This window comes from Aquarana catesbeiana, linkage group LG03 (genome assembly GCF_042186555.1).
Source record: "Aquarana catesbeiana isolate 2022-GZ linkage group LG03, ASM4218655v1, whole genome shotgun sequence".
Taxonomy (NCBI): domain Eukaryota; kingdom Metazoa; phylum Chordata; class Amphibia; order Anura; family Ranidae; genus Aquarana; species Aquarana catesbeiana.
The window spans coordinates 582,432,105-582,458,596 of record NC_133326.1 but is presented as its reverse complement, the minus strand read 5'-3'; the positions used below and the strand labels follow the sequence as shown (position 1 = coordinate 582,458,596).

Genomic DNA, 26,492 nt, shown 5'->3' with positions numbered 1-26,492 from the left:
CTGCAATAACCAAATTTACTGTACTGGGCCCAAGGCAGTGCAAGATAAATCCTGATTGGTCACTGTGAATCATTCTTTACCCTTTGTCTTATAGATAAGCATACATTTCTAATAAAACTGCACAATGAAAATGAGCCATGAAATCAGGTTGCTATGGGCAATGGGCATTGGTTCCAGTTTTCACAAATCAGGTTTGACTTGTTCTAAACAGGTGTGTTTATTTAAAGCCATAGTAAGCCGAAGCAAAAAAAATAAAATTAAAAAAATTAAAAATTGGGCCCCGGCAGTTTAAGACATAATGTGGTAGTATGCAGTGCATACTACCACATTATGACAGACTTACCTGAAAACAAAGCCCTCCAGTGGCACACTGTCACTGCTGTAGGCGCTTCCATCTTCACCCGGTCTTCCTTCCGGGTTTGCGGTGCTTCGGCAGTATGAATGACTGAGCCACGATGACATCACATGTTTACGATACAGGGCTCTGAAGGGTTCCTTCAGAGTGCATGGGCTGCCTGGTGACGTTACCGGCTGCTTCTAAAGTAAATATAAAATGTGCACAGTTTGGGAGATATTTACTGTACCTATAGGTAAGCCTTTTTATAGGCTTATCTATAGGTAAAAATCAATTAAGGGAGTTTACTCCCATCTTAAAAACCCCTTCCCGCCGACCGTACGCAGATATGCGTACTCGGCTTTCCGGGGTTATACCGGGATAATGCCTGCAGCTGCAGGCATCATCCCGGTGCCGTTGTTTCAAACGGGAGATGGGCTATCCGTATATAACAACCGATGCGGCTAAAAGCCGCTCGGCTGTTATACCGGAGGAGCGGGAGGGGACATCCCCCCCTCCCGCCGCTCTTACCGGGCCTCCCGTGCGATCGGGAGGCCCGGTGTCCAATCGGGTGCCTCCGGCGGCTGTGGGCGGGCTGGAACGAAGCTGTCGGCGGCTTCGTTCCAGCCTTCTCAATGTAAACGTGGAAGCGACGTCATGACGTCACTTCCCGTTTACTCGGCTGCCGAATTTAAAATAATACACAGTATTCAGAATCGCCGTTTTCGGCGATCTGAATACTTTGAAGTGTAAAGGAGGGATGGGGGGTCTTTTAGACCCCCCCATCCCTCCATAAAGAGTACCTGTCACCACCTATTACTGTCACAAGGGATGTTTACATTCCTTGTGACAGCAATAAAAGTAAAAAAAAAAAACATTTTTTTTTAAACATAGTTTATAAGTATAAAAATAAATAAAATAAATAAAAAAAATTAAAAAATTTTTTTTAAAGCGCCCCCGTCCCCACGAGCTCGCGCAGCGAAGAAAACGCATACGGAAGTCACGCACGCATATGTAAACGGTGTTCAAATCACACATGTGAGGTATCGCCGCGATCATCAGAGCGAGAGCAATAATTCTAGCCCTAGACCTCCTCTGTAACTCTAACCTGGTAACCGTAAAAAAAATTTAAAGCGTCGCCTATGGAAATTCATAGCTACCATAGTTTGTCGCCATTCCACGAGTGCGTGCAATTATAAAGCATGACATGTTTGGTATCTATTTACTCGGCGTAACATCATCTTTCACATTATACAAAAAAATTGGGGTAACTTTACTGTTTGGATTTTTTAAAATTCATGGAAGTGTCCCTTTTCCAAAAATTTGCGTTTAAAACACCGCTGCACAAATACCGTGTGATATAAAATATTGCAACAATCTCCATTTTATTCTCTAGATTCTCTGCTAAAAAAATATATATAATATTTGGTGGTTCTAAGTAATTTTCTAGCAAAAAATATGGATTTTAACTTGTAAACACCCAATTTCAAAAATAGGCTTAGTCATGAAAGGGTTAAATCTAGTGCTACTAAACTGCAGTCAGCTTAGCTGAATTGATAGTTCAGCTTTCCTGGGTTTCAAAAAAGGGGGAGAAAGACAAGCGCTAGCTACGTGTAGCAGTTTAAAAAACCCTAATACTTGTGAAAACAATGCACTCACATAAGAAGCATAAACCAGGCATGTAGTGCTATTAGGATGTATCCTCACTAGGGATGAGCTTCGAGTTCGAGTCGAACTCATGTTCGACTCGAACATTGGCTGTTCGCAAGTTCACCGAACAGCGAACAATTTGGGGTGTTCGCGGCAAATTCGAATGCCGCGGAACACCCTTTAAAAGTCTATGGGAGAAATCAAAAGTGCTAATTTTAAAGGCTAATATGCAAGTTATTGTCATAAAAAGTGTTTGGGGACCTGGGTCCTGCCCCAGGGGACATGGATCAATGCAAAAAAAAGTTTTAAAAACGGCCGTTTTTTCAGGAGCAGTGATTTTAATAATACTTAAAGTCAATCAATAAAAGTGTAATATCCCTTTAAATTTCGTACCTGGGGGGTGTCTATAGTGTGCCTGTAAAGGGGCGCATGTTTCCTGTGTTTAGAACAGTCTGACAGCAAAATGACATTTTGAAGGAAAAAACTCATTTAAAACTACCCGCGGCTATTGCATTGCCGACAATACACATAGAAGTTCATTGATAAAAACGGCATGGGAATTCCCCAAAGGGGAACCCCGAACCAAAATTAAAAAAAAAAAATGACGTGGGGGTCCCCCTAAATTCCATACCAGGCCCTTCAGGTCTGGTATGGATATTAAGGGGAACCCCGGCCAAAATTTAAAAAAAAAATGACGTGGGGTTCCCCCTAAATTCCATACCAGACCCTTCAGGTCTGGTATGGATTTTAAGGGGAACCCCGCGCCAAAAAAAAAAAAAAAAAACGGCGTGGGGTCCCCCCAAAAATCCATACCAGACCCTTATCCGAGCACGCAACCTGGCAGGCCGCAGGAAAAGAGGGGGGGACAAGAGTGTGGCCCCCCCCCCTCCTGAACCGTACCAGGCCACATGCCCTCAACATTGGGAGGGTGCTTTGGGGTAGCCCCCCAAAACACCTTGTCCCCATGTTGATGAGGACAAGGGCCTCATCCCCACAACCCTGGCTGGTGGTTGTGGGGGTCTGCGGGCGGGGGGCTTATCGGAATCTGGAAGCCCCCTTTAACAAGGTGACCCCCAGATCCCGGCCCCCCCCTGTGTGAAATGGTAAGGGGGTACATAAGTACCCCTACCATTTCACGAAAAAAGTGTCAAAAATGTTAAAAATGACAAGAGACAGTTTTTGACAATTCCTTTATTTAAATGCTTCTTCTTTCTTCTATCTTCCTTCATCTTCTGGTTCTTCTGGCTCTTCTGGTTCTTCTGGTTCTTCCTCCGGCGTTCTCGTCCAGCATCTCCTCCGCGGTGTCTTCTGTCTTCTTCTCCTCGGGCCGCTCCGCACCCATGGCATGGGGGGGAGGCTCCCGCTCTTCTCTTCTTCTCTTCTTCTTTTCTTCTTTTCTTCTTTTCTTCTCTTCTTCTCTTCTTCTTCATTTTCTTCTCCGGGCCGCTCCGCAATCCATGCTGGCATGGAGGGAGGCTCCCGCTGTGTGACGGCGCTCCTCGTCTGACAGTTCTTAAATAACGGGGGGGGCGGGGCCACCCGGTGACCCCGCCCCCCTCTGACGCACGGTGACTTGACGGGACTTCCCTGTGGCATTCCCCGTGACGTCACAGGGAAGTCCCGTCAAGTCACCGTGCGTCAGAGGGGGGCGGGATCACCGGGTGGCCCCGCCCCCCCGTTATTTAAGAACTGTCAGACGAGGAGCGCCGTCACACAGCGGGAGCCTCCCTCCATGCCAGCATGGATTGCGGAGCGGCCCGGAGAAGAAAATGAAGAAGAAGAGAAGAAGAGAAGAAAAGAAGAAAAGAAGAAAAGAAGAAGAGAAGAAGAGAAGAGCGGGAGCCTCCCCCCCATGCCATGGGTGCGGAGCGGCCCGAGGAGAAGAAGACAGAAGACGCCGCGGAGGAGATGCTGGACGAGAACGCCGGAGGAAGAACCAGAAGAACCAGAAGAGCCAGAAGAACCAGAAGATGAAGGAAGATAGAAGAAAGAAGAAGCATTTAAATAAAGGAATTGTCAAAAACTGTCTCTTGTCATTTTTAACATTTTTGACACTTTTTTCGTGAAATGGTAGGGGTACTTATGTACCCCCTTACCATTTCACACAGGGGGGGGGCCGGGATCTGGGGGTCACCTTGTTAAAGGGGGCTTCCAGATTCCGATAAGCCCCCCGCCCGCAGACCCCCACAACCACCGGCCAGGGTTGTGGGGATGAGGCCCTTGTCCTCATCAACATGGGGACAAGGTGTTTTGGGGGGCTACCCCAAAGCACCCTCCCAATGTTGAGGGCATGTGGCCTGGTACGGTTCAGGAGGGAGGGGGGGCCGCACTCTCGTCCCCCCCTCTTTTCCTGCGGCCTGGCAGGTTGCGTGCTCGGATAAGGGTCTGGTATGGATTTTTGGGGGGACCCCACGCCGTTTTTTTTTTTTTTTTTTTGGCGGCGCGGGGTTCCCCTTAAAATCCATACCAGACCTGAAGGGTCTGGTATGGAATTTAGGGGGAACCCCACGTCATTTTTTTTTTAAAATTTTGGCCGGGGTTCCCCTTAATATCCATACCAGACCTGAAGGGCCTGGTATGGAATTTAGGGGGACCCCCACGTCATTTTTTTTTTTTTTTTTTGGTTCGGGGTTCCCCTTTGGGGAATTCCCATGCCGTTTTTATCAATGAACTTCTATGTGTATTGTCGGCAATGCAATAGCCGCGGGTAGTTTTAAATGAGTTTTTTCCTTCAAAATGTCATTTTGCTGTCAGACTGTTCTAAACACAGGAAACATGCGCCCCTTTACAGGCACACTATAGACACCCCCCAGGTACGAAATTTAAAGGGATATTACACTTTTATTGTTTGACTTTAAGCATTATTAAAATCACTGCTCCTGAAAAAACGGCCGTTTTTAAAACTTTTTTTTGCATTGATCCATGTCCCCTGGGGCAGGACCCAGGTCCCCAAACACTTTTTATGACAATAACTTGCATATAAGCCTTGAAAATTAGCACTTTTGATTATTCATGTTCGTGTCCCATAGACTTTAACGGTGTTCGCATGTTCGAACGAACTTTTTTCCTGTTCGCATGTTCTGGTGCGAACCGAACAGGGGGGTGTTCGGCTCATCCCTAATCCTCACAAACCCAGAGTTCCGGTCCCGGTCCACCAAATGGATGGAGGCTGTGGTGCAGCTGATCAGTAGCACTGGAGGCTCCCAGGGCTTCCTGATTCCTGTGGAACGCAGAGTCAGGTGGATGTGACTTCACAACCAGATGTCTCCTAGGCTCTGGTTACTCTTAGTTTCTGTCTACTGCCAGTTAGTATCACTGGTGCCTCTGGCAATAGCACGGGAAGCTGGGCTGAACAGAGCTAGGAATATTTCACTCCCCTTGGCAAACCACTAGAAGGTTTATGGCCATTAATGCAGGCTGGGAGATGGTATACATATTTAGGGAGTGACCTTGGTAGTTCACTGTTTAGGAGATATTTACATGTGTAGCAGCCGGTGACGTCACTGGTACATGTGCACTGCTGTCCATTGAGAAACATGGCCTCGGCCGTGACTCTCCTGCGCATGCGCAGGAGCAATGTCATCATGGCTCAGCCATTCAAATGGCCAGAGCCCGTGAATCAGGAAGGAAGACAGGGCGATGATTGATTCCTGGTCAACGGTGACGGCGTGCCGCTGGAGGGATCCGTTTTTTAGGTAAATCTGATTTGCTAGAATGTAGTGCATACTAGCACATTATGACATGAGGCTGCTGGGGATCAATTTGTTTTGTTTTACGTGGTTTACTGACACTTTAAATCCTCTCAGGCCTATGTAACGAGCCCCTTGCTCGCTCGGTTCCACTCTCCCGACACTCCTCTGCTGCTATAGAATCAGATTGCAGATTGCAACATCTGATTGTTCAGTCATCCGATGCTCCGGGACTAGAACTACAGCTATGTGCCGTTCTAATCCAGTTGTGCAGCTCAGAACAAACACCAGGCAGGCTGTATGTAAGTTCAACCAGGAATCTCTCTTTATTGACAGGAATACAGTCTCTTTCATACAGTAAAAGAGGAGGTGCAGACCTCCTGCTCATATTAATCTAACAATACACCTGTAACCGAATTAACCTAATTAACATGGGCTAATTAACTAATCCCTTTAGACAGCCTAGATGACTCAGACATGACCTTTAGGCCAGACTGGCCGCCTTGTAGCTCAGAAAACCCAATCAACATTATAACAATAGCAGAGTTAATTAACACAAACAACAATGGGGATCTAATGACTCTTAGATCCCATACTAGAGACTTATTTACAATACACATTCTAGCAGGCAACAGACAGACAGGTGGCTGGAATTTACATCTCCTAACAGTATCTGTCCCAGCATTATGAATCAGCCACTATTTCTAATATGGCAAATCCAGGGTCCCCAGAGTCTGTGTGTCCTGGGGGACCAGGACCCGAATCTACAGTAATACCACCTCAAGGGTCCCCAGGCATACAGCTCACAAAGAGCACCATTCCCCCAAATGCCAGGGCCCACGATCGATCGGCAAGAGTCTAGCATTCAGTCCCCTCCAAAAGTCTCTCTCCCGGCTAGGTCTGTCACAGCCAAGAAAAAGAGAGAAGGGGGACCAAGTGGCTGGACCAATGCCTGAGTTTGAAGACTAGCTTGTTTAACCTGGGGATCAAGGAGCCATGGAAAAATTTGGGATGTGTTGAGGGGCCAGGCAAATTGGGATTTGAAGCTTGGACCTCACTGGAGTATGGTGACTTCTCCCCAGGGTGTTGGCAGCGGAAAGTGCCCCATTTTAGGTTCCCCATCTTTGAAGTATGTACTTTTGTTCCATATTTTCAGAGTCTGCTGGTCCAAGGGTGTCATGTGCCCTTACCCTCTTCCCCTGCAGTTTTGAGGGAGAGTTAATAAACTCATACTATTTTGCATCTAAAAGCAACTGGTTCTCATCTGTACACATTGCTCCACTACTGGCAAGAACTTCACCTGAGGGGAAATGTTATCCCACCCTGTCTCTGGGAGTCACACTAGGCTTTGTGGGTCAGGTGAGTACTACACAGAAAAAGTGCAGCACAGTGTACTAGCAGTGCTGCAGCATAATATTAGGTAAAACAGCATTAGAACCTACCACCTAACCTGCTTACCGTATTTGTTCTGTAATTATTACTGGGTCTTATATATCTACTCATAGACAACAGTCTTTTGGCATGTGTTTGATGAACACAAAATAAAATTTCCCTCAAATGATTATTTGAGTGCAAGAAACAAGAAGCTTGTTAGACTATGTACAGACATACAATTACGCATTTGGAACTAGATTCCACATCCGGACAATCCATGATTAACGGAAATGGATGTTTTGTGATGGAACCAAGTGGTAAATAGAAGTGAAATGAATAATGGAGCAATTGCAGTTCCTGCTGTCCTTGTGCCAAGTAGAGTTAACTATGTCTTTTCAAGAAAGGAAAATTACAGGATTTCAGATTGTCCTGGATATAAAACATTTATAGTGGCATGCTGTGCTACAATTACACTTTTTTCAATATGTCATTGCCACAGCATTTATCTGCATAGCATGACAACAGATTACATAGAAAAGAAAAAGTGTGTGGTCTTCTGATGTAATTTTCTATGGGCATACATATATGATGGGCACTCATGAATCACCTGGAAGACATGGATTAAGGAAAGGAACAGGATGGAGATGAGCATGTCAAGATCTGCAAGAATGCCACAGACTTTGAAATTTTGTCCATGTGCTGCAGCCTATATAGCACTCTAAAAATGACTACAGAGCACTTTAAGTAATTTCTTTCAGTAAGATGTAAAATACTTTCCCTTCTTTTTGGTTTTGTTAAACCCTTTCTCTTTTAGTGATGGGCATTTCCTAAAGTGCTGGTCATGTTGTCTAGGAAAGGAGGAAAACTAATCAGGAAGAGCCAATGGCTGGTTAACTTTGTCACAAGGTAATGTCACTAAATTTCTACTATCCTCACTTCCAGCTCCCAAATGTTCTACTACCTGCTCTTCTCACCTTTCACTCCGAAACATCTAGCACCTACTCTTCTGACACCCAGATCCCAAATGTCTACTACCTACCCTTCTCACCTCCTGCTCCCAAATGTCTATAACCTACTCTTCTCTTCGCACGCTCCCAGACGTCTATAACCTATTCTTCTCACCTCCCGTTCCAAATGTTCTACTACTTACTCTTCTCACAGCCAGATCCCAAATGTCCATTGCCTACTCTTCTCGCCTTCCACTCCCAAACATCTATAACCTTTCTTTAAACATTCTACTACCAACTCTTCTCACCTCCTGCTCCCAAACATTTATAACCTACTCTTCTCACCTCCCGCTCCCAAACGTCTTCTACCTAATCTCACCTCCCTCTCCCTAACGTCTTCTACCTAATCTCACCTCCCGCTCCCAAACATCTTCTACCTAATCTTCTCACCGCACACTCCCAAACCTTTTACTACCTACTCCTCCTCTTACCTCATGCCGCCAAATGTTCTACTAACTACTCTTCTCACGTCCCAATCCCAAACGTCTATAACCTACTCTTCTCACCTCCCATTCCAAAACGTTCTACTACATACTCTTTTCACCTCCCACTCCCAAACGTCTACTACCTATTTTTTCACCTCCCTCTCCCAAACGTCTTCTACCTACTCTTTTTACCTCCTGCACCCCAACATTTTTTACCTAATCTTCTCACCACACGCTCCCACACGTTCTACTAACTACTCTTCTCACCTCCCACTCCCAAAGACTACTACCCACTTTTCTCACCTCACACTCCCAATTGTCAACTACCTACGCTTCTCATCTCATGCTCCAAAATGTCTACTACAAACTCTTCTCACCTCCCATTCCCAGGTGTCTACTATCTACTCTTCTCACCTTCTGCTCCCAAGCGTCTGCTACCTACTGTTCCCAACTTCTGCTCACAAATGTCTACTATCTATTCTTTTTACTCCCCCCATGGCTTCCAAATTACCTCTTCAAACCCATTAATTATGGTGAAGTGTGGTAACATGCCCATTACTGCAACACATGGCAATGCACATTAGTGCACTGCAGCGTCATTAATTTGCAATGGCACCCAGAAGCACTTCTAACACACATACGTTGTGGCACACCTCAACAAAGAGCAATGCAGTGTTCGCAGTGTTGGAATAAAAGGCAGATTTTTTTGTGCTTTTTGGCGTTTTGACAGTCCATTCAAATAAATGGGCTGTTTTAATGTAAATAAGCTTTAACGTGCCACAATGGCCCTTTTATACTTTCCCCAACATACTTTTTTTTTTTCAATATTTTGTTTTACTTTAGGGTTTGATGTGGAATTTTTTTTTCTATTTAAAAATGTAAAATGAATTCAACTGAATTGCCAGGAGGACCACTAATGCTAAATCAAAACTGTTACTAAAAATATCCTTCTAAAATTACATTACGCAGAAAAGCTATAAATCGCATACTTGGTAAAATGATACTTTTACTGTTGTCTGCTTCCTGTGTGGTCACCAGGGCAGAGAATGGGGGAGCAAAGGGTAGTTCCTTTAAAACGGACACGGCAATATAAAAATTCCAATTCTGTCTAAAAACAAACATTTTATTTTAAAACCCATTTTAGGAAGAAATAACCCGTTAATGTTACAAATGATATTCAATTTTATGTACACATACATACACAGATATAGAAATAGTGAAACGGTTAATGTCCCAAGTAAAATGCTGTAGGGTAGTAATCTGAATACTTGCCACAATATGGTCATAAGATATAGACAGTAAAATCAAAATGTAGGTGACTGGCCACAAAAATACAACTGGAAGTTTGGGCAAGAAAATGATGTGTGTTACTTTTTTTTCATTCTACACGATAAAAACAAAAATCGAATTTCCTTAGGGGCTAGAGCATGTTAACAAGTTTGGAAAATTCCTATTATGGTTATTAATTAATGCAGATGGAAGAGGTTAAAACTTTTACTTAAAAGCAATCAATTAAGCAGGATGTGTTTGATCTGTGTTTCATCATTTCAAATGTTTCCTTCAAGCTGACAAGTAGAACTCTATTTTTGTAGCTCCGATCTGCTGTAGAGGAGCTGTGTCACTGACTTGAATGAAGCGTTCGATACTGAGGACTGTTCTAATCCCTGAAATTCTCAAGATTATTAGACAGAAAACCACCTAAAGAGACTGTCACTTTGCCCATTCAAGCAAATGTATTTCAATACACATCCAAGGATCTGCATTGACCTCTGCACTCTGTATGTTAGTTACTCCTGACTCCTTCACTATGCATTACTTACTTCTGACCCCTGCAATCTGTGCGTTACTTACTCCTGACCTCTTTACTCTGAGAGTTACATATGCTTGACCTCTGCATTCTATGCCCTACCTACTCTTGACCCCCTGCACTCCCTGTGCATTACTTACTCCTACTTACTATGTGTTATTGACTCATGGTCTTGATCCATAGCAGCATAGCCTCAGGTTTGATTTACACATATTCCCTTAAACCCTTGGATTTCATTTTCATAATCTGGTAATCTTACTATAGGGCATCATTATGGATGTATGTGTGGTCCTATAGGGCAGAGTTTTGTGTGTGAATTTGGTATACAACCTGTTCATAATGATATACTCGCACTTTTGTGCTTATACTCGTAGCATCTATATTTTTTTAAACCTTTTATTGTATGTCATTTTAATAAATGTTGAAACATTTTCAAATTACTGTATCTGCAGTTTTTTCATCCCTCTCATCAAAACTGTCTGGAAGTGGAGAGTTTTGGGTACAAGGAGTACAGCCACTTATGAGGATGGTAGTTGCAGTTCTCTGACAAAGTCTTCGTCCGATCTCCTTCACAGGATTAATAGGAACAGTGCACAGGAGACAGCCCAGAGAGAGCTGTGAATAGGAGACAGCTTAGAACAGTATCAAACTCAATTTCATTGCAGGCCGCATCATCATTATGGCTGTCTTCGAAGGGCCGGTTGTATCTGTAAGACTATATCAATTTATGCAGGGCTTTCTCAGAGAATAGGTGCTGAACTCAACCAAGCCCTCCACATCGAACAGCATCGAACAATGGGTGTGGTCAAATTGCACTAACAGTAGGAGGATCCTAAAAGGGACAATAAATACCAGGAGTGCATTATGTGTGGAGTTCAGAGGTGCGCTATGTACTGAGTGCAGGGTTCAGAGGTGCGCTACGTAACGAGGGCAGGGCTCAGAAGTGCGCTATGTAATGAGGACAGGGTTCAGAGGTGCGCTACGTAACGAGGACAAGTTTCAGAGGTGCGCTACGTAACGAGGGCAGGGTTCAGAGGTGCAATACGTAACGAGGGCAGGGTTCAAGGGTGCGCTACACAACGAGGGCAGGGTTCAGAGGTGAGCTACGTAACGAGGGCAGGGTTCAGAGGTGCGATACGTGCCGAGAGCAGGGTTCAGGGGTGCGCTACATGCCGAGTGCAGGGTTCAGGGGTGCGCTACGTGCCGAGTGCAGGGTTCAGGGATGCACTATGTACCGAGTACAAAGTTCAGGGGTGCGCTACGTACCAAGTGCAGAGTTAAGGGGTGTGCTCTGTACAGAGTGCAGTGTTGAGGAGTGCACTACAGACAGAATGCAGGGTTTAGGGGTGTGCTATGCACAGTGTGCAGGGTTCAACCACATTTTACTTCTACCCCTCCCCTGAATGTGAGGGCCGCCTGAAATGGCATGGAGGGCCAGATTTGGCCCGCGGGCATCGTGTCTCACACTTAGAGAGACAACTGCAGGGGTTTCCTTTTATTTGTGTATATATATATATATATATATATATATATATATATATATATATATAATATATAAAATAAGCACAGACTGACTTCTCTGATGCAGTTTGAAATCATTAGATCTGATATGTTTGAAATTGAATATTGGGTGAAGCTGTTTTATGGCTTTTCTCCATATGCTGCTGGAAGTTTTTGCCTTTCAGAGGCTCTAGAGCTGCAAAAAAAAAAAATCTGAATTTCTGGGCTGGATGCATATATCTTTATCTGCTAACAAGTGATTGGTGAGTAGATTATTGCTTTTGAACATGTGACATTGCATAAACTAAACACAAGTTTAGGTCAGTGAACCTGTAAATTTAAAAAGCGATTTTGGGTGGGGTGCCTGTAGGATTTTTTCTATACACTGGTGGAAAGAAGCGTTCAGTAGCTGCTGATCTTTTCAATCCTTTTTTACATATTAAAGAAAAAAAACATACTTCTACCATAAACTGTATACAAGAGTGCACGCGTTTTTATGATAATATCAAAAATCAACCAAAATAAGGCAGAAGAAGAAATTATTCTCCTATTATCCTGGTCTCTTTAGGAATATCAAAATGTGGTAGACCAATCATTTTCTGTTCCATTATAAGCTTACTTTCCCCATTGAAAGTCAATGTGATCACCCCCGCAGCATCAACGCGCTCATCGTCAGGGAGAACTGGCAGATTTTTGTGCTTACAGCTGCGTGGGAAGATCACAGAGGCGTGAACTTAAAATAAAATGTGAGTCAGGCTGGGTGGTGATGAATACCTATTTTATATCCCATTCCTACAGGCATTGATACACATGGGATTTCACCATCAGGTGAGACAATGGCGGAACAAGCCTGATTATGTCCACGGGTCACACTGAGCTGCTGGTGGATGAATGCTTGTGTCCTAGATACTAGATCTAGGCACTGCTGAAAGCAGCAGAATTCTCCAAGAACAGAAATACACAGATACACACCTGAATATGCAGTTCAGATACCCATACCAAATGTTTACTGTTTTATCTGCCAAAGAATTTGTATCCTAGTCAGCCAGTCTTGTGATTTACACACCTCTTGCGAACTACACAGCCAGGCTGATAACACCTGTTTCATAGCTCCCAACTGTCCCCGATTTTGAGGGACTGTCACTCATTCTGAACAAAGTCCCTCTGTTCCTCATCATTTGTCCCTCATTTTGGTCTAATCTATATAGTTGTATATAAAATGCACTGCTTATCTATCAAAAAGTGTTTCCCAGTGCTAAACCTTTCATCTGATTTCTAGATTGCTGCATTTGTAAATGCCAAAAGCCAATATAAAAGAATAGTAGCGGTAAAAAAAAGCACTTGTGGGTTTAACCAATGATTTTCTTTGTACAATTCTCCTTTAAAAGGAGGAGTGGCAGGGGGTGTGTCCTATGCCTACATACTTTTGCTAGTAGGTGTCCCTCGTTCCCATCTCAGAAAGTTGGAAGGTATGCGGTTTACTGGTTTGGCTATGTATGCCACCTTTCCAGCATGATCATTGGACAATGAATCACATCATAGCAAACAGGCAGTAGTCAATGTTTTCCCTGCCTAGGCACATATGCAGGACAATTGAAAGAAAATGTTTAAATACATCGGCTAGTTAAAAGGAGAAGTCCAGCCTGAGCTTGGTTGGCTGGGATCTCCTGTGGGTCACAGGAGTGCAATTTGTTTTGCACTCCTGTGACCCGTTTTCAGCAGAGAGCGGTCTGAAGTCCGCTCGCTGCTGACATCACACAGATCAGTCCAGGCACCACGTCATCCCAACTCTGGAAGTCTGGATTCGCCAGGTGCCTGGAATGATGGCTGTCTCAGCCTCTCAGTGAGCTGCTGAGACCGCCCGTCCACAAATCAGGGCTCCAGTGAGCGTGGAGGAGCAGAGCCGGAGAGCTGCTGAATGACAGTCAGCAGCTCTCCACTCGGGGAGCCAAGCAATCGGCAGTGTTCGATGGCTCGGTTTTCGGTACAGATGCTGCATCCAGCTAGGTAAGTATAATGGGGTAAAAAACCCAAACCCATACTTCTCCTTTAAACAGTTTAGTTTGTTTCTTTCACATTTTTCTACTCTGTCCATTCCCCCTTTTTATAGGTTTTCTTTCTTTACGATGAATATTTCTGATTGCATTATAAAATGACACACCCGTAATTATGGGTCTGTAAGAAGCACACAGGTGTTACCATTGATTTGTAAAAAGTTATGATCTCTAGCACCCCATGGGTAGAAAGAAAAAAAGCCTCAGGTGTTAAAAAAGGTTTTTCACAAACTTTTCTTTTAGGTGGATGCTGCATCTGTCCCCCATGGGCTCTAAGACTGAGAAGTGAGAGGTCAAAGGGCACTGATCGCTCAGTTCTCAGTGCTCTGTGAGCAGAGAGCTGGTGATAGTCAGTCACCAGCTCTCTGCGCACCCCCCTGGCGCTCACTGGAGCACTGGGCTGTGCAGGGGGCAGCTGGCTCAGCCTCTCAGTGGCTCACTGAGAGGCTGAGCCAGGTGCTGGTCCAGGCATCTGGGTGGATTCCGACCATATGTTCGCAATCTTTCCCCAGCCTGGACTGGCTCTGTGATGTCAGCCGGCGGCAGGCTTCAGCCAGTTGTCTGCTCAAAACGGGTCACAGGAGTGCAGAACAAACTACATTCCTGTGATCCACAGAAGTACAGACAAACAAGCTTTGGCTATACTTCTCCTTGAATGTGGCAGAGTCATCCAAAGGCTGTGTACTCAGAGTAACATTCCTGAACTATCTGTCTAGTACAGGCATATACATTGCATACTGGGTTGATGTAATCACTTGTCTTTGGAACATAAATGGGGTAAAAACAACTCATGGCAAATCTATCCATACATCACATAATACCCAGATGGTAACAAAACTCCAGTGTAGCAACTGAACCACGATGACCACACTGCACTCCTTATACAGATACACCCTAGGCAACCTAATGGTAATGAATGTGGACTAACTCTTCCTATTCCATACAGCAACCAAAATCTATTTTCTGTGTTCCCATACTTGTCTTGCACTAGAAACATGAAAATTATAATCTGATTGGTAGTTGTAGGTAGCAGTAATCGTTTATTCTGAAAGCTCACATTTAGATAATGGTTTGTACTTATTTTAATTAACTCTATTGAAACGGATACATAAAAGTTCTCCAAACATCTACTTCCCATACCGTTATATAACCATCAGCTCACTTTATATAGCCATTAGCAGTAAAACCTCTGCTTATACCACCCTTAACCGATTACACAATCCCCCAGGAAACCATCGATCACTCCACACTGCTCTACAGCGCTGTGAACCATTTCTTGGCTTCATTTCACTACTGGCACCCGAAGCTGACTGTTCTCAATTCTCTATTGTATTGTATCGCACAGGAACCAATCTGATATTTGCATTAGCAAACATGGAAAAATGCTTTCTGTGGATCAAGATTAGAATAAGCAAAGCCAAGTTAACATTAATCCCAACAAAACACAGACTATAGCTTTAAAATGAACTACTGTTGTCGTTTTAAAAAAGAACCAATTAAAGAATTTTTTAACGTACATTTCCTGCAATTGGAAAAACAAACTTAGCACGTGGCATCACTGGCAATTAAAGCACAACTCCAATCACAACTTTTTTATTATATTTATTTTTAGTTCTGAAAAGATAGGGAAAGGTCAGAACCTCTGGTAGAGGGGTACAGGGGTATTTCTCTAGCCGAAACACAGAGCAATAATAAAAAAAATGTAAACCTGCCCCACTATTTAAAAAAATGTCCTCACTTTCTGTTTCAGTGACACACGGGTCTTTTTATCAGTAATGCGTGGGGAAACGCAGTTCTGGTACTTCCAGCGCTGAATACATGTAATGATAAGGGGTGCAGGTATGTGCTGGAGGGTCTATTGATGCTGGCTTCTGATGGATCTATTGTTGCTGGAGGGGATCTAGTTTTGCATGGCGGTCTATTGTTGCTGGTGGGGGGGTCTATTTTTTAAGGGGTGGGCTTATGTTGTGGGGGGGGTTCAATTGTTGCTGGAAGAGATCTACTGTTGAGGGAGTGGTCTATTGTTGCTGGTTGCTGGAGAGTATGTTGATGCTGGCTGCTGGGGATCTATTGTTGCCGGGGTGGTATTTTGTTGCGGGGGTCGTCTAATTTACTGCTTGTTATTACCAGATTCCACCACAAAAAGATACTTAGCTCTGTATTCTCTAAAAGGGGCAGTATTGGGAGGTGGGTAAGAAGCAGTGGCGGCCGATTCATACGGGGCAGTGCCTAATCCATGCGCCCAGCCCCTAATCTACATGCAGAGCGCCGGACGCATGGATTCCAATGGGGCTTTTTTTTTAAGCTCATGATTAGAGCCTGAGGCTCTAATTGGCTTAAAAAAAGGGTGGGCTCGGGGAGCAGAGCATTGCACCCTGAGTCCACCCAGACGCATGACAATAGCAAATTACTATTCGCTATCATCAGGGGGGAGGATGTACAGGAAGATGCGGGACTCAGGAGATGGCCAACCAGAGGGAACTCTCAGTGGTCTGCATCGGCGCCAATTGAGAGTCTGACCACCTGAGTACCACGGGTGGGGGGGGCTTGCTGGAGCACCAGCCACCAATGGTAGGGAGTGGATCCAAGGGACGGTGCTGAGAGGTAGGTAGGGGGTGAAGACAAGAAGTGACCCATAATGGAGGGAGTTCCTGCACCTATTCTCTGAGAAAAAAAAAAGCCCTGGTGACACTCATGCCAAAGACAGGTGCTGGAGAGAAATCCCATCAGTGGGGGACCCAGTCATTGCCGACACTTTGCCACTCTATCAAAAAACAACTTCTGCCTGGTGTTGAGCATTAGGCGTTTAAGAATAATAAAAGAAAAGAAAAAAAATACCTGAGGATTTTATGAAAATGTTGCAAGTTATAGTGTGTATACAGTACCCATGCAACAATATTTAAAACTGAAAAATAAAGCCAAAGCACTCTGGATAGGCCAGATCAATACGTTAAAAAAAGAACACTTCACTTTCATTAAACGAACTTCAACAAAACATTTTTGTGTTTCTTTCAAGGACAATACTCCCTCCAAAAAAGCCAGCAAACGAAGAGGAACAGTGCTTGGGGATTCAAGACAATGCAGAAGGCGGCTGCCAGCTGACTGCTCATCAGAGCCCTTCCAGACGGCTCTACAACCTCGTTCAAACAGGCGCCACTGCTGATATATTTTGAGGCTTTGCCTCTTCTTCGGAGTGCTCTTTTTATGGTAATATATTTATTGATCTGCGCTAGTGCGCTCCAGCTTTATGTTTATTTACCGGTCACTGGGTTGGGCTTCAGATATACACACAAAATATCCAGGCCTGTCTCTGCCTTATAGCTTTGAATATAAATTGCAACAGTTGCCTTACAAATCCATTGGAGAATAAATGCATTGCTTACCATATGCATGCAAATCATACATTGGCACCATATACCCTGTATCTGTCCGCAAGTACATAAAGGGATTATTTCAAGCCTTGTAAAGTTAATTATGGACTTGTAAGGAAGCAGGAGATACTGCACGCAAGTGCCTTCTGTCATAAGAAAACAACTGATGTGCAGTAAAGCATAGGAGTTGATTTACCAGTTTGAAGCCGATTGGCTACTATGCACAGCAGCAGCAGATTTTACACTCTCCAGTTCTATTAAATAAACCCCATTGCATCTTTGCTAGAAGAGTCTAGTTCTGAGAGTCATGAACAGAACACACATTACATGGCTGTACTGGAACTCTTGAGATGAATGCTGCATTGATATAATTGGTGTTCTTTTTATGCTAACACTGACAAGGCACTAGAAATTTGACTGACTATATTAAGCTTGCTTGGCCTCTTAGTCCTAAAGCCAATGTAGTGTATGTTGTTTGATACATGGAGTTGCTCATACACCTGCAGTTTGGAGAAACTGAGCTTTTACCTCAACACTATGCAGACCAACCAACAACCAGTATCGACCTGCCACTTTCAATGAACATGGGAAGCCCAAGAAGATGTTGACTACCCATATGGCGAAGAGACTAAAAAAAAAAAGCCTTTCAGATGCACACAAGTAATGATGTTTCTAAACAACTATTTTCCATCCTGCCTAAATAACATCCAAACAGATTGCTTTCAAAGTGGACAATCCCCCATATACGGCTGATAAAGTCAAAGACAGATTTCATGACAGTTACCCAATGGGACTCCGTTGGCTTTATCAAACAATAGTCTATGAGTCCGATGAATGACTACTCTCTAGAACAGCCATTCTTAAAGCAGAGTTGTGAAACCCTAGGGTTCCCTCAGAGTTTGCTAGAGGTGGCATTTTTATCACATCTGTAAGGGTTTCATTTTTCTCATTAACCGGCTCCTGCTGAATTTTTTAATAAGGGTTTACCCTAGTTTTGGGGTTCCTTTTGGGTTAAAGTTGAGAAAGGCTACTCTAGAGGAACAAAACTGATTGGGTAGGTTAGTAAAGCACCGCTAGATTTGCCCTCAGCACCACCCTCATAGGAGTATGGACACATTTAAGAAGCCTCCTCCCTGCAGATGATCACACCTCTTTCCTCTAGCCTAGAGTCCATATTATATGGGTAGGGACACACTGGGGCCTCTGCTCTGAGATCTGGATTGAAATTTAAAGCCGGCCATAATCTCAGCCGGTCCCTGCTGAACTGATATGAAAGCAAGTATGGGCAGGCTGAATGTACCCAAAGTTGATTGATTAATCAACTTGGGTACAACTAGCCTGCCTGGTTTTACATGTGATTATTGCTAGCGGCTATTCTAGCTGCTATCAGTAATCACTGTGTTCTCCTGGTGGGGACCGCTCACCCCCCCCCCCCCACACACACACACACACACCAGGAGAACACAATGGTTCTGCAGGAGGGATTCCCCCTATCAACACTGACTATGTTGATGGGGGTATCAAAGCGACTTTCTTTCCTGCATCCCGTGGTTGCAGGAAAGAAAAGCGATCCATCTATGGCTGACTTTAAGCAGACGATGAAACTGCGTTCTTTGTTACAGATTAGCCTGCCCACACATGGTTCGAATCTTGCTTGGTCCCCGCTGAACTGGACGAGATTTGAACTATCCGTGGCCGCCCTAACATAAGAATCAGATATTTAACTGTTAATTTAAATTTTTAACTGCCACTTGTTCACCATCGATCATTTCAGTTTTATTCATATCTAAATTTAAATGTATGTGCAGTGGTAAAACGGAGGAATGAAGGAACCTAGTACATTTGTCAAGGATATCCATAATCAGACAGATGGAGATGTTAGAAATGTTATACTGAACAAACACAGCCTACCCTTGATTATAAAAGCACACAGCACTACCTAAATGACTTTTTATCATATCAGAAAATTGAAAGGTGAACCATCTTATTGCTCACAGGTGGGATAATTTACCAATTGCCTCATAATGACTCTCAAACTCCAGCTGAGAGTTTTCCCGGGTCTGTCTTGTCAGCCACATGGTCTCTTTCCTCGAGCTGCAGCCAAGGAGTCACAAATTTCTGAATTCTTTGTAAACATCTACCAGGGAAAGTGATCACCCCTTGCCCTGGTCTCCATTTGTACAGTGCTGAAAAGTCTAGCTCACTGCATTCATACCCAAAAAGAGTGGTGGTTGATTCAGCTCACAATTATACCTCCCACAGCAGAAGAATTCTTTCAAAATGACTGAAGCTTCAAAGCAAAAATACATTCAGGTTGCATCTCCAAAGGATACTGCACCGCATATAAAAGCCTGTGCTGTCTGGGCTTTTAGCATCTCTAGCTGCAACAGATGACCTCATGCAAGACTGCAGAGAAGATGGATATTTGTGCCCAGAAATGTAAGACACTGGAAGCCAAGATGGACTAAAGTCTGCTGATTCAATGCACCAAATCTAACATCCCATAATTCGATGCGCCAAATCTACCTGCAACATCAGAGCAAGGATTGGTTGGAAAAGTTCCCTAAGATTGGAAAATTTCACAATACATGTGCCCTTTACAATATGAAGGTTCAAAACTTTTTTGCCTATTGAAGACAGAGGAAAGAATACTGCGCACAGTGTTCACTGGTAAACCTCCCAGGAGAAAAATACTGGGGGAGCAATTGTTGACCTAACCTTGAAAATGCTTACTCGACTGTTCTACTGACCCACATGCTTTTACAGCGAGTCACATGCTTGAAAAAATTTTTCAGGTAATGGAAGTCAGAAGTCTTATCAGCATAATTGTTCCAGGTGTGTGGCTAAATGTATTGAAACACGAGGATCAGCAAGACAGCCAAGTGGTGTTTAATATTAGGTGTGCAATGGCAGCCTCTCTTATAAGAGGTTTACCATTAGCTTTTTAAAACCAAAACCAAAAATATATATGTTGCACCTTCCAGTACTTGCATGTGGTGGTTGCATTAATTTTTTATTCAAATTTTCCGGACCGTTTCTTTTTTTTTTTCACCTGTTGATCCTGTGAGTAATGCCTTGTTTCCACTGAGCGGATCGGTTCGGGTCAGTACAGTTTGAATGGCCTAGAATGGTCCGGTCTATTCTGGTGAGCGTTTCCACTGCAAGTGGGACCACAAGGAGCCATACAGGGTTTAGAAAAAATGCCTCAGCATAGCACAGCAGAGGGTTTTCTGTCAGCCAATCAGTGGAATGTATAGTAGCTCCGCCCTAACCGAACTGTTCCATTTTCTATGGCCCCACATCTGAAGCAGGACCCTGAATGGAACGGTTCGGTTGTATGGGCCACTTTCATAATGGAAACACCCAAAATAGCATACCGTACCGAACCGATCCGCTCAGTGGAAACGAGGCAGAACACACTTTCTGTCCTAGGGTGATTTACACAATGTACTGTATCGATAGATGACCTGAGTTGTCACCCTAGGACAGAAAGGGTGTTAAGTGCCCTTATCTACCAGATTCAACAGGCCAAAGTGGGACAACTAGGGGAAGTTCATTCATAAAGGAAAAAGTACAACCAAAGCTGTGGATCACAGGAGTGCAGTTTGTGCTGCATTCCTGTGACCTGGTTTTAGTTGACAGTGGGCTGAAGCTTGTTGTCGGCTGACGTCACAGAGCCGGTCCAGGCTGGGGAAAGATTGTGACCATATGGTCGGAATCCACCCAGGAACCTGGACCGGCAGCTGACTCAGCCTCTGCTCATTGGGCACTGAGTGATCAGTGGCGTTTGATTGCTCAGTCTTAGAGCCGGTGTTTCGTCACATATGATGACCCATAACATTTGGCTACACGCTGGACTGCACATGCGCGATGCCGCCATATGCATTCCAACACTGTGGCGATCTGCGCTAGCGCAGAATTTTGTGGCCACACCCCTGAGTCCAGGTTCAAGCCCCACCATCCAAGTGGACATAGAGTTAGATTATAATTATGCCGAGCAAAGCGAGGCCGTGCCCGAAGCGTAGCGAGCGAAGGGAGCCCACGAGGGGCCCTGTGGCAAAGTGGTCTTACAACAGTGTTGAAACGCACATGGCGGCGTCGCGCATGCGCACTCCAGCGGGTAGAAAAATGTGATGGGTAGCCGAATGTGACGAAACACCAGCGTGGGACAGATACAGCATCTGAGCAATGCTGCATCCATCTAGGCAAGTAGGATTTCTAAAAGAAAAACAAAACCCATACTTCTCTTTTAAGCTGGCCATAGATAGATCAGGTTTTTTTGTTCAACCAGTGGGTTGAATGAAGAAAACTGATCCGATTCTCCCATATGCACATTAAAGGTGGATGGGGGAAAAATCACTCCTGCTGAGCTATTGTATTCTAACAGAGGGGAGAGTTCCTCGCAGTCAGAATACACTAATCAGCGCTGCCGGCTATAGCTGGCAGCACTGGTTGAGCAGCATTTATCCAACAAGCTGGTTGTCTAGAAGTCGATCAGTAGAGAGACTTCTGTACAACCAGAGTGTCCATACATCAGAGTGGATAAAAATCAATAATAATAATTAAAAAAAAAAATACGAGTTTTTTTTTTTTTTTTTTTTTTATCAAATTTATTTTAATAAAATGCTTTCAGAGTAAAAATCCATCTAAAGATAGTACTCTATTTAAGATGCATTAATAATTTATGTAGTGCTGGTAAATATTCAATCTACTGTTGATAGGTAAATTTAGTGGGTTATCTGTTCATACATAGTCAGATTTGCCTCTGTTCCAGCTTGGCTGAATTGCATGTAGTTTCACACTGTGCCTGTGGGTGTCACTGTCGCCATGGGTCGGTGTTGGAAAGGCAACACGCTGAAGCGTATGGGTGCTCCTCTGTCCCGGAGATAACTTGGTGGAGGTGGTCCTCCGAGTTGCATTCTGGGGGAGGGTATTTATGGGACAGGTGCCATGTTTGGGGGTTCGTTTCGTTCCACCTGCTGGCCCTCCTGGCAGACAGGTATGTGCTAGGAGTACTACCTTGTAGGGGAGCCCCATGCAGCTGCAGCGCGTGGGTGGCCCAGAAGCTTGTCTGGGGCCTACCACAGCAGCAGAGGAATGGTCCTGTGCTGTCTGTCCTAGAGGGAAGAAGCTGGACAACTGAGAAGATCCCAGGGGAGGACCCGTCATGGAAGGATCATGCAGAGTTCTGGTCTGGAGAGGGGCCTGGTGACTCAGTTGGAGGACGCATCCTAAAGTAACCCTACCACATAGTACTGCCGGGTCGGCTTAAAGGTTCTAGTGCTGTGTTTGCTATTCATCTTAAACCATTACATCCTGTGGCAGAGGACTGTACGGGTTTCAATCCAATCAAGTCTGTGGCAGAGACTTTTGTTCGTGTTGCGTGCTGGCTGCTAGGTTAGTGAGAGAAACCTATCCAGGCGGGCAAAGATTCTACAGAGAGAGTATATCCATCTACAAGCTTACAATTTCCAATACTACACTAAGACAAGGTATTTGAACTTCTCTGCAACTTTCCTTATACCTCTTACCTGCTACTTCCTTCAATTCATGTTTATTAAAGCATTGGAAAAGATACTCAAGTGTCCGGTGCCTACATTGACTGGTGTTAAACTCAACGGGACCCTAGACCCGGTTATGGTGAAATAGAGGTAACTAAGGTGATTGTAACAGCCCGATTAAACCAGCAGCTCCACCGAGAGTTATTGCTACATTTAGTTTATTCAGCATGAAACGGAGCCTAGTTTTGTAGCATGTGGCTACATTCTGCAATATTTACATTTTTGGTAAACCCATTCAATGAATCCAAGCTCTGCAAGCTGAGATAACATGCACTGCATTGATACATTTACACAACTTCACAGTAATAATGAGATAAAACAAAGTTCAGGAATATTCCTTTATCCCATTGTTTTGCAAATCTATGTACACCACAAACTATGATTGAATCGGTTCTGATATCACTTTTTTACTAACCTGACAGATTATTATTCTAAATAGGAAACCTTAATTTTGTTTGCAAATATTAAAGATTCTAACTACCAGCAAGAATAAGTAATTACATTTAAAGAGCACCTGTAACTTCAGATCCATCATGGCAGCACCTGTTAGCAGGCATCTGCTCACCTGCTGCCGCCACGTCCCTCACCTTGTTGGGTCGCTACCGCATCACCAGCCATCCCATTACGGACGAGAGTAGAGGAGAGCCGATCGGCTGCTCTCCTGACGGGGGGGTCTGTGCTGATTGATTATCAGCACAGCCCCCCCCTCGGATCCCACCCAGGACCACCAGGGAAGCTGCCCAGGACCACCAGGGAAGCCGCCCAGGACCACCAGGAAAGCTATCCACACTGGACCACCAGGTATGCCCCCTAGACCCCCAGGGAAATACCAATCTGTGCCCAGGCAGCTGCCAATCAATGCCCAGACAGCTTCCAATCAGTGCCCACTCACAATGCCTACCACTGCCAGTGCCACCAGGGATGCCTATCAGTGCTGCGTATCAGTGCCCATCAGTGCCATGTATCAGTGCTCATCTGTGCCCAGCAGTGCTGCCTATCAGTGCCCATCAGTGCTGCCTATCAGTGCCCATCAGTGCCACCCATAAGAACCCATCTTTGCAGCCTATCAGTGCCCATCAGTGCCCACCAGTACCACCCAGTGCCATCTATGAGTGACCATCAGTGCCGCCTATCAATGCCCATCAGTGCTGCATATCGGTGCCACCCATCAGTGCCGCCTACCAGTGCCCATCAGTGCCGCATATCAGTGCCCATCGTCAGTGCCCGCTTATTGGCCACCTCATCGGTGCCGCCTTATCAGTGCCTGTCAGTGCCGCCTTATCAGTGCCCATCAGTGAAAGAGAAAACTTACTTATTTACAAATTTTTTTTAACAGAAACAAAAGCAAAACTTTAATTTTTTTCAAAATTTTCAGTCTTTTTTTATTTGTTTAGCAAAAAATAAAAACTGCAGAAGTGATCAAATACCACCAAAAGAAAGCTCTATTTGTGGGAACAAAATGATAAAAATTTAGTTTGGGTACGTTGTATGACCGCGCAATTGTCATTCAAACTGCGACAGCACTGAAAGCTGAAAATTGGTCTGGGCAGGAAGGTGTATAAGTGCCCTGTATTGAAGTGGTTAAAAATGATGATTTAAATCAAATCCACCCTGTTTACATGGATTGAAATTCGTCCAGATCCAGCAAAATGATGATCTATTTATGGCCAGCTTAGGTTATACATACACTATAGGGCAGATTTATAAAGTAGGTATTCTGACAATCACAGCAGGTGAATCTTCCTGGTGCATGTATTTAAAAAAAAGACAGCAATTGATTCGCCACCAGTGAATGTTTAGTGAAAGTCACATTCCCTACTTTGTAAATATGCCGCTAAGATTTTGATGAAGCAATTGCTGAAAAATGTATCAATATGTGAAGAGATCATATAGACAGCATAGGGTGTAACCTGGGCCCATGAAGTCAGATGGCCCCAGCAAAACTGCCCCTCCCTTATTCACAAGCAGTTTGCTTGCCTTCCATTCTGTACAGAATAACACACCTCTTTCTATTACTTTTTTGCTTTACATTTCAGATCCCTGCATTTTCAGCCTAGGCATACTGGGATTTGTAGTTCCCAGGACAGCTGCAGGCCCACATTACAACATTACAGAAATATCAACTATATGGGAAAAGCCACAAGTCCAAGTTTATTGAAATCAACTAGTTTTCCATGCATGTCCACTGCAAAATAATGAAACCGATAAGAGCACAAGTGTCTTGTAAACCGATGAAGACAAATACAGCCAAACCCTTGTTGGTGAACATTTCTAAAGACATTTTAAACATTAAAAAAGTAAAAGGTTTCCTTTTTTTGTTTCGATTGGATTGTGATATTTGCAACATGTCCTTTGTCTTCAATAATGTGTTTCCAAAATAAAGAAATACATTGTGGACACAAGGCACTGAGTATGACATGGGTATGGTTAGTGCATGGATTTTCCAGGCAGTCTACAATCTGAGAGTACTGCTAATACAAGTAGGTGTCTCTGTAGCTGTATGACACATATGATGGGCTCTCCTTGCACACCAATGGTTCTCCTGTCTACCCACACACACACACTAGATGTATTAATGACTGCTTCTGCATTGCCACCCTCCACACCTTCAGATAAATCAAAGGACACATCAAAATGAACCAACTCACCCCCTATCACTGCACTATATAGATCTTATATAAATGAAAATAAATTGTATTCATTATAGAGAATTCCCTTCCACAGGTCGCCCCCTCCTGGCTGCCGGCGGTACTACAGCAAAGCAAATAATCTCAGCAGGGTGCTTCCTATCTCTGCTCTATTACATCCATTATGTTCGCAGTGAAATGGACACGTCGGGAAAATACATACACCCACCTACCATGGCATTTTACAATAGCAAAAGAAAGACCTGTGTGATCGCTGCTGATTTCCATCCCTGCACATGCATCTATAACAGTCTCCCATCCCTGAATGACCATGCATCATTGGATTTATTTACACATTGCTGCCATCCATAAATAAAGCCTGCCCAAGATTGCTGCTCATTTGCATCATTGCAATCATTACATCAGGATGGCTTTAATGACCATTTGCCATTCCTGTATAGATTTATATGTTGGTGAGAGAGGGATGGTGCACACCTACCTTGAATCTGTGCGATGGCAATGTTATCTGCTGCAGGTTGGGGAGCCCATGTTATCTCCTGGTGGATGGTGATAGAACAGAAGCCCAGCCCCTTTCTGGATACAGCAGGCAAACAAAAGGCAGTGACAGTGATGTGGGTGGCCCCTCCCCCACCACACCCACCCTACAGCATCTCTTAGGATGCTCTGTGCATCCTCACCATAATAGACCTGGGAATATCCCTGACAGCTGATGGGAGCAGCATCTGCAGGGTTAAACCATCACTAACCCACAACTGCATGGTCACATCAGAGCTGATGGAAAACAAATCAGATGGAAAATATCCTTCGGAAGCATAACCAAGGCAGAGCAAAGCAGGTTATACCTGCCTGTCCAATCATTGTAATCTCCCTGAATGTACAGGCTCCTTCCTCTTGTATATAGGAATGAATGATACATCAGACACGACTCTGATCACTGGATCCCCCTACAATCAGCTCACCCCTCTCCCCTGTACATTGGATCCCCCTGCAACCAGCTCACCCCTCTCCCCTGTACATAAGACCTCCCTACAATCAGCTCACCCCTCTCCCCCGTACATTGGATCCCCCTACA

The 26,492-nt window shown here is 44.3% G+C and overlaps 1 protein-coding gene across 4 annotated transcripts in view; it reads right to left on the bottom strand.

Moving 5' to 3' along the window:
* Positions 1–26,045, bottom strand: part of ADD2 (adducin 2) — a 126,010-nt gene extending 99,965 nt beyond the window's left edge. For 3 of the 4 annotated variants that reach the window (XR_012242992.1, XM_073621982.1, XM_073621985.1), the window contains exon 1: positions 25,899–26,043. The gene's annotated coding sequence lies outside the window, so the exon portion shown is untranslated. Of the gene's footprint in view, positions 1–25,898 lie in introns of all 4 variants that reach the window. The other variant, XM_073621984.1, reaches the window with a different exon arrangement.
* Positions 26,046–26,492: the final 447 nt, after the last annotated feature.